General features: G+C 41.8%; 1 protein-coding gene across 1 annotated transcript in view; it reads left to right on the plus strand.

The window, feature by feature from the left end:
• LOC126094568 (charged multivesicular body protein 2a) overlaps nt 1-14,604 on the plus strand; it is a 36,731-nt gene that overhangs the window by 16,637 nt on the left and 5,490 nt on the right. The gene's annotated exons all lie outside the window — the stretch shown is intronic.

The following is a 14,604-nucleotide window of genomic DNA, read 5'->3' on the forward strand; positions in this document are numbered from 1 at the left end:
CTGATGACTCAAAAAGTTACTTGTTTCAACTGAGTTAGCCTATCTTCAGATGTAACCCTGAAGTGCAGTACTTTTGCTGCCATTGTCATTATTTGTAACTCTACACACCAGCTGACACCAGTGGCAGCAGAAGTCCTGTAATTTAGGATTAAATCTAAAGAGGGCATAATTCGGCTGAAATCAGTCTTAACAGTTATTAAAACATAGCCGTTTGTGGTCTTAAGTGCAACATAATTCCGCCATTTTTGTGTAACTCGTTACATTTTTGAGCTCAGGATATGTTGTAAGATTATTAAACAGATAGATGTCAAGGATACTGGATGATAGTTAAGTTTTATGAAGTACTTCTGCTTAACTTCTTATTGAGGGGTTATTACATGTGCTTTCTTCCAAGTACTGGGCACATTTTTTTTTTTTTTTTTTTTTTTTTTTTTTTTTTTTTTTTTTTCCCTCCAAGGAATCTGCTGGTATTACGTCAAAACAGGAACTATCTCAGCTACAAAGAAAGTGATAGGGATTCCACTTGACCTTGGAGCTGTGGTCTGGTTTGAAAATTTGAGCTGTTTATCAACAGTACTGGCGGTAATACGTATATCGCTTATCTTTGCAGTTGTGCGAAAATTAAACTGGAACTGTATTCTTTGATTTTACCTTGTAAAGAAACATTTGAAAACAGAGTTCAGCGTTTCTACTTTTGCTTTGCTATCCTCAATTTCAGTTTGTGTGCCTTCTGTGAGTGTCTGAGAACTAATTTTGTCACTGACAACCTTTAAAATGACCGTAATTTGTTTGGGACATGTGAGAGATCATTTAATAAGATTCTAATATGGCAGTCATTCGGGGCTCCACACGTTGCTTTTCTTTTTACAGCCAAACATGTTTAGTTTAGCATTTCTCTATCTATACTACTGTGCTTTATTTTTCTCCATTGTACTATCATCACTGTTTCTCTGGAAGTTTCTTTATAGCGACTGTATACCAAGAAGAGTCCCTCCAAGAGCAAAATGTTTCAAGTTCTTCCCGTGGATGCAACACTATTGGCCTTTACCTGATTTACTGAAGATGTAAAGCATTCTGCTTGTTTTAATGATAATATTGTGAAAAGGGTAGATTCCTATTCAGCAGACAGAGAAAGCATTGAGTTGCAGACAGGTACAATGAAAAGACTTCTAAACATTCAAGCATTCAGCTGAAATACATTCAAGCATCCAGCTAAAATGTCTTCTTCAGAAATAGAAAACACACACACACACACACACACACACACACACACACACACACACACACGGCCGCTGTCACTAGTCGCTGTGGGTTTTGCATGATAGCTTAAATGTTAAGCAGTCTTTTCATTGTACACAATACTTCTGTGTGGTGAGTAGCAGTCTATCCTTTTCATAATATTTTTTTCTTCTTGTTTTAGTTGCTCTTTGTACTCAGGTAATCACTGTTGCTTCAACCAACTCATGGTTACTGATGCTAGTTTCAGCATTGACATCCTCAAAGGGATCAGGTTTATTGGTTGCAGTTAGGTATTAGATCCAACAGATTTCTATCACAAGTGGGCTTTAGAAGTATCTGCTCTAGCTATTATCATTTGATTTCGAAGCTCTAGCAGCACCTGTGTCTTCACATTACGTTATGGGAATTCAAGTCCATCTGTCACACAAAAGACTTATCCTTTAAATTCCTGAACATTCTTTGGCACATGTGAGTACTTTAGTCAGGTCTGCAATAATTATACAGTGTGCAAAGTGATTGTTATGGCAAAAATGAGACATATGGAACATTTCTACATCTAGTTCAATCATTACTCTATTTTTTAGACTGTGAGGTACTTAGGGCCTTTTTTCTGTGGCTAAAATCACTAACTAGAAAACACCAAACATTTATGACAATTGTGATAAATTCTTGTAGATGTAAGCATTTTTGGCTTAAAGGAGACCACACCAAAAAGCAGAAGCATTGAGTTGTTGATAGGCATGCAAGCACAAAAAGAAAGAACACACACACACACACACACACACACACACACACACACACACACACACAGCTGGCATCTTGTAGGGGCATAGGTGTGTGTGTGTGTGTGTGTGTGTGTGTGTGTGTGTGTGTGTGTGTGTGTGTGTGTGTGTTTTTCACATTTTACTCTAGCTCATAAAAGGATAACCCCGAAAGCTAGCAAGTGTTCTGTCTTTTTGTGTGTGCCTATTGACAACTCAACATTTCTGCTTTTCGATGAGTGGTCTTCTTTCCAAAAGGTTTATAAGTAAGACCTTTTTTTTATGTGTCTTCTCCTGCTGCTGCTTGAAAAGTATTTATAGAAATTTATAACAGATGCAGGCAGTATATACTCCTGTTGAAATGGGAAACTAGATGTTATACGAAATGACAGTTGTAGCAGATACAAAACACAGTCTTGTGCCACAGCAGTCTAAATTATTGGATTTAGCGCTTAGCTAGTTTCTTGACACTGTCAGTACTAGTATGTGAACACTGTAGCACCAACCTATCCTACATAAAATAGCAAAAATTATGGATCACTAGAGTAAATCATGGATCACTAGAGTGTGCATCTTCACACAACACAGTTAAAAATACGCACAGAGGGCACACACTAAATAAAACTACATGTGCGTAATTTCTAGGCATACAAATAGATAATAAACTGAGTTGGCACCTGCATTTGAATATGTTCTATTCTGCCTGCTTTTCACTTAGAAATTTTTCTACTTGTAATAACATTAAGTCTGATTGCTATCTTACTTTGCATACAATCACTCAGTACTGTCCTATGGCTTCCCGGACAATGCAGCTAAGGTATAAAAAGTATTTATTCTACAAAAGTGTGCACTAGAAATATTATGTAAATTTTATAACTGAATGTTGCAGCTCTTACAATTACATGCTAAAACATTTCCTACTTAATAGTAAGTGCAACTCTGATAAGAGTGAATTTAGAATGTACTGTAAAATTCAAGACCAGAACACTACAAGTGAAAATAATTTCCTCATGGTATACATTTTTTTGTGCCGTGACGCAAAGGTGTTAACAGTTGACTGGCAGATATCTGGGAGGAAATTGGAAATCCATCCCATCCCACTTCATTTTTTTTCTAAGTACCTGATTTTTCTGCTGCTATGAAGTAATCTAGAAGCAATTTACATATTGTCAAAGTGAATAACGGTACACTTAGTCACAATTGGATGTTGCTGTAATTTACAGAATCAGCCGGCAGTGACTGTTTCTGCCAATTAATGTATAATTTCACTTGTTCCACATCCCTGAAGGCTCTCATTTGTAATGGAACTTATAGAGCACTGGCAGACAATCTTGGCTTCGCATGGCTAGCACTGAGTATATATGGTCAGATGATTTGTCTGGCATAATTTATTATATAGGGGGGGGGGGGGGGGGGGTCTGTTCAAAAAATTCCAGAACATTCATAATCTCACACCAGTGGTGTGTTAAGAGTGAAATGCGGTTAGTATCCCTGCACATGCCTGTGTTTAATGTGTAAGTGCCGGAAGTTTAATTGTTGTATGTCTGTTAGTTATTGTTCAGTATTGTATTGAGTAGAACATTGTGTCACACAATTTGCGAATTTTGAGATCCCCAGAGTTGGAGGAGCAACACATCTTCATTAAGTTTTGTGTGAATAAAACCTTCGCAGAGACATACCAAATGATGCAAAAAGCCTACAGTGACAAGTACATAAGCCGTACTCAGTGTTACAAATGGTTCACATAATTTAAAAGTGGCCAGATGGAAGTTAAAGATGACCCTTGTTCAGGATGCCCTTTGACATGTACCGACGATGCTCATGTCAGGAACTTCAACAAAATTGTGCGTGCCAGTCTAAGACTGACTGTCCAAGAGATTGCAAAAAAATGTATCATTTCAGTTGGATCATGTTGTGAAATCCTGACATAGCATCTTGGAATACATTGTGTTGCTGCCAAGTTCGTCCCTCGGCTCATTAGTCAAGCCAGAAAGACCTTCGCTGTGCAATTTGTGAAGAGCTTTTCGATCATACAAATGCAAATGAGAATGAGATGTTCCTTAAGAGACTCATAATTGATGATGAGATGGTGGTTTTAGGGTTGTGACATTGAGACAAGGTTCAATTTTCACAATGGCTCAAGAAGGGTTCTCCAAGACCGAAAGAAGCTCATCAGGTCAGATCAAATGTCAAAGCCATGTTGATAGTTTTATTTGACTTTTGAAAGATGGGTTCATGATGAATTTGAGCCACAGGGACAACCTGTTAATTGATGGTATTATCGGGATGTGTTGTGAAGCCTGTGAAAAAATGTGAGAAGGAAATGGTCTGAAATATGATGAGACAATTCATGGCTTTTGCATCATGATAACGCACCCGCACATTGATTGCTGTCGGTGTGTGACTTTTGCACAAAAAATAAAATCACTGTATTGCCTCATCCTCCATACTCTCCACACCTGGCTCCATCAGATTTTCTTTATTATTTCGAAAGTTGAAAAACCCACTTGAAAGGACAAAGACTTGCAGCAATAGAAGAGATGAAAGAAAATTTTCTGACTGTGCTTCGCACTATCCATCAAGAGGAATACTGAGGCTGCTTCCAGAAGAGGAAATGGTATTGGGAACAGTGTATCAATCGTGGACAAGAGTATTTCGAAGGAGACCATACACAATAAGTAAAAGGTAAGCACAGAAAAAAATTGTGGACGAAGTCCTGGAAGTTTTTGAACAGACCTTGTACACAACCTTTTCTCATGAAACTGTCTGTCTATTAATGAAAACCATACCAAAATTCCAACAGCAGTTCCTGAGACTAGCCTTCACATATAGACAGAAAACTGTAATTGGGTATTAAATTGTATGTATATGTAGATGATGTATGAATTAATCAGTACCATATCCCCAGTTCGTTTACATTTTGCACACTATCTGTTTGACATGAAACATGTGTCATTGACTTGCTGACATCAAACATGTGTCATTGTCTTTGGGAAGCCCAGATATGAAATGACGAGGAAATGAGAAAGGTATCACAGTTCCATTTTATTAAATTAAATAAATTTAAATATGATAAAAGGCTATCTTGCCATGTTACCTACTCTGGTCATCCCATGCATACTGTTGCTGCAGCTGCTGCTGCCACCGCCGTGGCCATCTACACACCACCACCACCCCTATTACTACTACTGTCCCTCTGCTGCTGCTGCTGCATACAGCAGATGACCTGCAGTGCATTGTACCTTGGACATTATTATAGTGTGTGAGATTTTCATATAACTTGAGAAATCACGCGTGAGCCTTTGCCTTTTCCTGCTGCTTGCACTCAATCCTGAAACATACTGGTAGAAGACATTAGCATTCTAGTGCCTGCCAGTGATACACCAAGGCTGACTGATATCTGTAATTCTAACCCCCGGAATTGCAAACATATGCTACCAATTTTCGAGAGCTCTCCATCCTGACTCTTCATATGGACTTAGTACATGACCATTGGCTTTGCTCAGCTTTGTTTTGTACCACCTCACATGAAGCTTGCACTGTGACACTTCCAGCCCTGTGTGCATATGTCGGGGGAAAGAATTTTAATAGCTAGGGATATTTATTTTTATGATTTATTGGAAACAATGATAGCAACACAACAATGGAGATCACCACCTCATTTCACAACTGCTGCTGGTGTGGCAAGCCACACTTCTTGTGAGGATGATCCACTCTTCCTTCACTTAATTTCACTTTGGTATTGTTTCTTAATTGTGTTATTTCCTATATTGGTGGACTTCAGATTGGGTCCTTCCACTCCATCATTCCCTTGATCTTGACGTTGGCTGTAGACCATATTTGACTGGATTGTATAAGTGCTACTGCTGGAACATACCAGTATCTGTTGACACTTTGCTAATCAATTTCTATGCCATTATTCTCGGTTGTAGCTTTTCCTCCATGAGTTTTAACTGTGTAAGACTGTGTTCATGCCACTCAAATTGTGGATTTAAAAGCAGATGTGTATGTACTGCTGTAACATTTATCACAGAAAATAGTTAGTTTTGATAAAAACTCAGGTTATTGAATAATACATGTGTCAACAACAGCTTGTACATAAATAATTAGTTTTAAATCACTGTTGCAATGGAGACTCACTTTTCTCTTCTTAGCTACAGTAGTCATTGCCCATAAACTTAATAGAATTTATTCATTTTCCCTGTGTGATTGTAAAGAATCCAGTTCTTCCTGAACTACTACTTTCATCAGAAGCTAGTGATATGGACGGTCCAAAGGCTATCAAATTTTCACGATAACACATGTGAAAGAGAGAGAGAGCTGTTATAGTTTACACATATGTATATATGCAGATTTACCCACAGTTCGTTAGTTAAATTAGTAGAATTAAGATCCTCCCTTCCGCATATCACTTATTAGGCAAGGAATATCTGTGTCGGATAGTACTTGTTCTGTGTACTCTTGTGTACAAAATGTTTATGATAAAAAGTAACTTAATTATAACCGTTGAAATTACTATGGTCAGTTTTCAAGTACTAGTAATAGTGTTCAATAGATTTCGTATTTGTTTTGAATACAGTCCAGAGACAGGTAGTGCTTATTTTCATTGTTTTCAGCAAGAAATGTCTAGTAACCACAGTTTAGTCAGCTATCAGCCACCTTTAGTGAATTAGCAGTCTAGTTAAAAGTTGATTAACACTCTACAGTAAATTGTTGATTTCTTAGGATGGATAGGATGTGTGACTGCTGTGTACGGACACAGGAGGAGCTGGCCACTGTTCGCAAACAGCTGAACATGTTGATGGCCGCGGTCAGCCGTCTTCAGGCTGCGGTCTCGGAGTGTAGCGGCAATGGGGAGTCTGGTGCGTCACATGGTACACCCCAGGTGTTACATGCTTCACCCACGGTCCCTGCTGTCGAGACATCTTCACAGGCACCGGGCACGGTTGGGCCACCCTCTCCCCAAGGGCAGTGGCGGGTTCAGCGGTGTTCACGTCACATGAGGCGGAGGATTAATGTGGAGGCTAGCCGTGCGGCATCACCTGCTCTGCCTGTGAGTGGAGATGTGGCCGCTCCTTCAGCAAGGTCCGAGCAGGCACACGGGGGGAGGGTTTATTAGTGATTGGGAGCTCCAATGTTAGGCAGGTGATGGAGCCCCTTAGGAAAATAGCGTTGGGGAAGAAGGCCAGAGTTCACTCTGTCTGCTTGCCGGGGGGTCTCATCCAAGATGTGGAGGAGGTCCTGCCGGCGGTGATAGAGAGCACTGGGTGCACCTGACTGCAAATTGTTGCTCATGTTGGCACCAATGACTCCTGCCGTCTGGGTTCAGAGTTCATCCTCAGTTCATACAGGAGGTTGGCGGAGTTGGTGAAGGCGGAAAGTCTCGCTCGCGGGGTGGAATCTGTGCTAACTATTTGTAGTATTGTTCCCAGAACCGATGGCGGTCCTCTGTTTTGGAGCTGGATGGAGGGCTTGAAACAGGCTCAAACGATTCTGCGGAGATCTAGGGTGCAAATTTCTCGGCCTCCGCTATCGGTTGGAGAAATGTAGGGTCCCCCTGAATAGGTCAGGCGTGCACTACACGCAGGAACTGGCTACAAGGGTAGCAGAGTACGTGTGGAGTGCACATGTGGGTTTTTTAGGTTAGAGAATTCCCTCCTTAGGCCCAACAAGATGTCTCCTGAGACGCAACAAGGTAGTAGTAGGCAAAACACGACAGGAAATAACAATATTAATGTGGTAATAGTAAACTGCAGGAGCGTCTGTAGAAAGATCCCAGAACTGCTCTCATTAATAAACGCTCACAATGTCCACATAGTACTAGGGACAGAAAGTTGGCTTAAACCAGATGTAAACAGTAATGAAATTCTAAACTCAGATTGGAATGTATACCGCAAAAACAGGCTGGACAGTGAAGGGGGAGGCGTGTTTATAGCGATAAAAAGTGCAATAGTATCGAAGGAAATTGAGGGTGATCTGAAATGTGAAATAATTTGGGTAAAGGTCTTGGTTAAAGCAGGCTCAAACACGGTAATTGGATGTCTCTATAGGCCCCCTGACTCAGCAGCTGTTGTGGCAGAGCACCTGAAGGCACATTTGGAAAATATTTTGCATAGATTTGCCGTAGATTTGATAGTTCTGGGTGGAGATTTTAATTTGCCAGAGAGAGACTGGGAGACTCAAACATTTATAACAGGTGGCTGGGACAAAGAATCCAGTGAAATTGTTTCAATTGCATTGTCTGAAAACTACCTTGAACAGTTAAACAGAGAACCGACTCATGGCGATAACATGTTAGACCTTCTGGTGACAAACAGACCCGAACTATTTGAAACAGTTAACGCAGAACAGAGAATCAGCGATCATAAAGCGGTTAGTGCATCGATGATTTCAGCCATAAATAGAATTATTAAAAACAGTAGGGAGATCATTCTGTTTAGCAAAAGTGACAAAAAGCAGATTTCAGAGTACTTGACAGCTCAACACAAAAGTTTTTTCTCAAGTACAGATAGTGTTGATGATCGGTGGACAAGGTTCAGAACCATCGTACAATATGCATTAGATGAGTATGTGCCAAGCAAGATCGTAAGAGATGGGAAAGAGACACCGTGGTACAACAACAGAGTTAGAAAACTGCTGAGGAAGCAAAGGGAACTTCACAGCAAACATAAACATATCCAAAGCCTTGCAGACAAACAAAAATTACACGAAGCGAAATGAAGTGTGAGGAGGGCTATGCGAGAGGCATTCAATGAATTCGAAAGTAAAGTTCTATGTACTGACTTAGCAGAAAATCCTAAGAAATTTTGGTCGTATGTCAAAGCGGTAGGTGGATCAAAACAAAATGTCCAGACACTATGTGACCAAAATGGTACTGAAACAGAGGATGACAGACTAAAGACCGAAATACTAAATGTCTTTTTCCAAAGCTGTTTCACAGAGGAAGACTGCACTGTAGTTCCTTCTCTAGATTGTCAAAAAATGGTAGATATCAAAATAGATGACAGAGGGATAGAAAAACAATTAAAATCGCTCAAAAGAGGAAAGGCCGCTGGACCTGATGGGATACCAGTTCGATTTTACAAAGAGTACGCGAAGGAACTTGCTCCCTTCTTGCAGTGGTGTACCGTAGGTCTCGAGAAGAGCGTTGCGTTCCAAAGGATTGGAAAAGGGCACAGGTCATCCCCGTTTTCAAGAAGGGACGTCGAACAGATCTGCAGAACTATAGACCTATATCTCTAACGTTGATCAGTTGTAGAATTTTGGAACACATATTATGTTTGAGTATAATGACTTTTCTGGAGACTAGAAATCTACACTAGAGGAATCAGCATGGGTTTTAAAAAAGGCGATCATGTGAAACCCAGCTCGCGCTATTCGTCCATGAGACTCAAGAGGGCCATAGACACGGGTTCCCAGGTAGATGCCATGTTTCTTGACTTCCGCAAGGCGTTTGATACAGTTCTCCACAGTCATTTAATGAACAAAGTAAGAGTATATGGACTATCAGACCAATTGTGTGATTGGATTGAAGAGTTCCTAGATAACAGAATGCAGCATGTCATTCCCAAGTAAGGGTGATTTCAGGTGTGCCGCAGGGGAGTGTCGTAGAACCGTTGCTATTCACAATATACATAAATGACCTTGTGGATAACATCGGAAGTTCACTGAAGCTTTTTGCAGATGATGCTGCAGTATATCGAGAAGTTGTAACAATGGAAAATTTTACTGAAATGTTGGAGGATCTGTAACGAATTGACACATGGTGCAGGGAATGGCAATTGAATCTCAATGTAGACAAGTGTAATGTGCTGCGAATACATAGAAAGAAAGATCCTTTATCATTTAGCTACAATATAGCAGGTCAGCAACTGGAAGCAGTTAATTCCATAAATTATCTGGGAGTAGACATTAGGAGTGATTTAAAATGGAATGACAATATAAAATTAATTGTCGGTAAATCAGATGCCAGACTGGGATTCATTACAAGAATCCTAAGGAAATGCAATCCGAAAACAAAGGAAGTAGGTTACAGTACACTTGTTTGCTCACTGCTTGAATACTGCTCACCAGTGTGGGATCCGTACCAGATAAGGTTGATAGACAAGTTAGAGAAGATCCAACGGAGAGCAGCGCGCTTCGTTACAGGATCATTTAGTAATCACGAAAGTGTTATGGAGATGATCGAAAAAACTCCAGTGGAAGACTCTGCAAGAAAGACGCTCAGTAGCTCGGTATGGGCTTTTGTTGAAGTTTCAAGAACATAACTTCACTGAGGAGTCAAGCAGTATATTGCTCCCTCTACATCTACATCTACATTTATACTCCACAAGCCACCCAACAGTGTGGCGGAGGGCACTTTACGTGCCACTGTCATTACCTCCCTTCCCTTTTCCAGTCGTGTCTGGTTTGCAGGAAGAACGACTACCAGAAAGTCTCCATGCACCCTCGAATCTCTTTAATTTTACATTTGTGATCTCCTCGGAAGGTATAAATAAGGGGAAGCAATATATTTGTTACCTCAACCAGAAACGCACCCTCTTGAAACCTGGACAGCAAGCTACACCGCGATGCAGAGCACCTCTCCTGCAGAGTCTGCCACTTGAGTTTGCTACACATCTCCGTAACGCTATCACACTTACCAGATAACCCAGTGACGAAACGCGCCACTGTTCTTTGGATCTTCTCTATCTCCTCCGTCAACGCAACCTGATACGGATCCCACACTGATGAGCAATACTCAAGTATAGGTCGAACGAGTGTTCTGTAAGCCACCTCCTTTGTTGATGGACTACATTTTCTAAGGACTCTCCCAATGAATCTCAAACTGGTACCCGCCTTACCAACGATTAATTTTATATGATCATTCCACTTCAAATCGTTCCACACGCACACTCCCAGATATTTTACAGAAGTAACTGCTACCAGTGTTTGTTCCGCTATCATATAATCATACAATAAAGGACCCTTCTTTCTATGCATTCGCAATACATTACATTTGTCTATGTTAAGGGTCAGTTGCCACTCCCTGCACCAAGTGCCTATCCGCTGCAGATCTTCGTGCATTTCGCTGCAATTTTCTAATGCTGCAACTTCTCTGTATACTACAGCATCATCCGCGAAAAGCCGCATGGAACTTCCGACACTATCTACTAGGTCATTTATATATATTGTGAAAAGCAATGGTCCCATAACACTCCCTTGTGGCATGCCAGAGGTTACTTTAACGTCTCTAGACATCTCTCCATTGAGAACAACATGCTGTGTTCTGTTTGCTAAAAACTCTTCAATCCAGCCACATAGCTAGTCTGATATTCCGTAGGCTCTTACTTTCTTTATCAGGCGACAGTGCGGAACTGTATCGAACGGCTTCCGGAAGTCAAGGAAAATGGCATCTACCTGGGAGCCTGTATGTAATATTTTCTGGGTCTCATGAACAAATGAAACGAGTTGGGTCTTACACGATCGCTGTTTCCAGAAACCATGTTGATTCCTACAGAGCAGATTCTGGGTTTCCAGAAATGACATGATACGTGAGCAAAAAACATGTTCTAAAATTCTACAACAGATCGACATCAGAGACATAGGTCTATAGTTTCGCGCATCTGCTCCACGACCCTTCTTGAAGACTGGGACTACCTGTGCTCTTTTCCAATCATTTGGAACCTTCCATTCCTCTAGAGACTTGCGGTACACGGCTGTTAGAAGGGGGGGGGGGGGGGGGGCAAGTTCTTTCGCGTACTCTGTGTAGAATCGAATTGGTATCCCGTCAGGTCCAGCGGACTTTCCTCTGTTGATTGATTCCAGATGCTTTTCTATTCCTTGGACACTTATTTCAATGTCAGCCATTTTTTCGTTTATGCGAGGATTTAGAGAAGGAACTGCAGTGCGGTCTTCCTCTGTGAAACAGCTTTGGAAAAAGGTGTTTAGTATTTCAGCTTTACGTGTGTCATCCTCTGTTTCAATGCCATCATCATCCCGGAGTGTCTGGATATGCTGTTTTGAGCCACTTACTGATTTAACATAAGACCAAAACTTCCTAGGATTTTCTGTCAAGTCGGTACATAGAATTTTACTTTCGAATTAACTTAACGTTTCACACATAGCCCTCATTACGCTAACTTTGACATCGTTTAGCTTCTGTTTGTCTGAGAGGTTTTGGCTGCGTTTAAACTTGCAGTGAAGCTCTCTCTGCTTTCGCAGTAGTTCCTAACATCGTTGTTGAACCACGGTGGGTTTTTCCCGTCCCTCACAGATCTACTCAGCTCGTACCAGTCCAAAACACATTTTACAATTGCCTTGAACTTTTTCCATAAACACTCAACATTGTCAGTGTGGGAACAGAAATTTTCATTTTGATCTGTTAGGTAGTCTGAAATCTGCCTTCTATTACTCTTGCTAAACAGATAAACCTTCCTCGCTTCTTTTATATTCCTATTTACTTCCATATTCAGGGATGCTGCAGTGGCATTGTGATAACTGATTCCCTGTTCAGCACTTACAGAGTCGAAAAGTTCGGGTTTGTTTGTTATCAGTAGGTCCAAGATGTTTCCTCCATGAGTCGGTTCCCTGTTTAATTGCTCGAGGTAATTTTCAGATAGTGCACTCAGTATTTGAGTGTCCCAGCCTATATCTGGTAAATTGAAACCTCACCTAAGACTATAACATGCTGAGAAAATTTATGTGAAATGTATTCCAGATTTGCTCTCAGTTGTTCTGCCACTAATGCTGCTGAGTCGGGAGGTCGGTAAAAGGAGCCAATTATTAACCTAGCTCGGTTGTTGAGTGTAACCTCCACCCATAATAATTCACAGGAACTATCCACTTCTACTTCACTACAGGATAAACTACTACTGAAGAGTGACAAACACGCCACCACCGGTTGCATGCAATCTGTCCTTTCTAAACACCGTCTGTGCCTTTGTAAAAATTTCGGCAGAATTTATCCCTGGCTTCAGCCAGTCTTCCGTACCTATAACGATTTCAGCTTTGGTGCTTTCTATCAGTGCTTGATGTTCCGGTACTTTACCAATGCAGCTTCGACAGTTTACAATTACAATGCCGATTGCTGCTTGGTCCCCGCATGTCCTGACTTTGAGGCTGTTGCCCTTTCTGTACTTGTCCGAGGCCATCTAACCTAAAAAACCGCCCAGTCCATGCCACACAACCCCTTCTACCCGTGTAGCCGCCTGCTGTGTGTAATGGACTCCTGACCTATCCAGTGGAACCCGAAACCCTACCATCCTATGGTGCAAGTTACAGAACCGTCTCAGCCTCTGATTCAGACCCTCCACTTGGCTCTGTACCAAAGGTCCGCAGTCAGTCCCATCGATGATGCTGCAGATGGTGAGCTCTGCTTTCATCCCGCTAGTGAGACTGGCAGTCTTCACCAAATCAGATAGCCGCCGGAAGCCAGAGAGGATTTCCTCCGATCTATAGCGACACACATCATTGGTGCCGACATGAGCAACCACCTGCAGATGGGTGCACCCTATACCCTTCAAGGCATCTGGAAGGACGCTTTCCACATCTGGAATGACTCCCCCCGGTATGCACACAGAGTGCACATTGGTTTTCTTCCTCTCTCTTGCTGCCATATCCCTAAGGGCCCCATTTCACGCCTGACGTTGGAGCTCCCAACTACCAGTAATCCCACCCTCTGCAACCGTCCGGATCTTGCAGACTGAGGGGTAACCTCTGGAACAGGACAAGCAGCCATGTCCGGCCGAAGATCAGTATCAGCCGGAGATAGAGCCTGAAACCGGTTCATCAGGCAAACTGGAGAGGCCTTCCGTTCAGCCCTCCGGAATGTCTTTCGCCCCCTGCCACACCTCGCGAGACGACCTCCAACTCTACCACGGGTGAGGGGTCAGCCTCAATTTGGGCAGTATCCCAGGCAGCCACAGCCATAGTCTGATCAGGGTATGCGTGGGACGAGCTGGCCGTCCCCGACAAACCCCCATCCGGACCCCCACCGTGATGCCCATTGGCAACAGCCTCAAGCTGTGTGACCGAAGTCAACACTGCCTGAAGCTGGGAGCGAAGGGATGCCAACTCAGCCCGCATCCGAACACAGCAGTCGCTGTCCATATCCATGCTAAAAACTATTGTGCAAAGAACATCTGAACTAACTTACAGAGAGCACAAACAATTCAACACAAAATTTAAACGGTTATTAAAATACAAGGTTGCCTAGTAAATGCAGTAATGCTGCTACTTCTGCACTGCTGACACACTGCTCAGCAGCAGAAGGAGACTATGCAATTTTACACTATTCAGGTACTAAAACGCAATGCTACAGCTCTGAAATACTATAATACGCCCAAAATTTATGAATTAAACAATGCAAGTACCCAAAAACATGCAAAGAAATTAAGAATTAAACTATGTAACAAATAAGTGAGCTAAGAGTATACGACTTGCTGCTGACAGCTGCTTATCCAATGGCAGCAGGGAGCACTTTGGCTATGACCAACCGACACTGGCCGTTCAAAACAAAAACAGAAGACAGATGACTACGCGAATTTACACTATTCAGGTACTAAAGCACAATGCTACAACTCTCAAATACTATAATACGTCCGAAATTTATGAATTAAACAAT

This window comes from Schistocerca cancellata, chromosome 8 (genome assembly GCF_023864275.1).
Source record: "Schistocerca cancellata isolate TAMUIC-IGC-003103 chromosome 8, iqSchCanc2.1, whole genome shotgun sequence".
Taxonomy (NCBI): domain Eukaryota; kingdom Metazoa; phylum Arthropoda; class Insecta; order Orthoptera; family Acrididae; genus Schistocerca; species Schistocerca cancellata.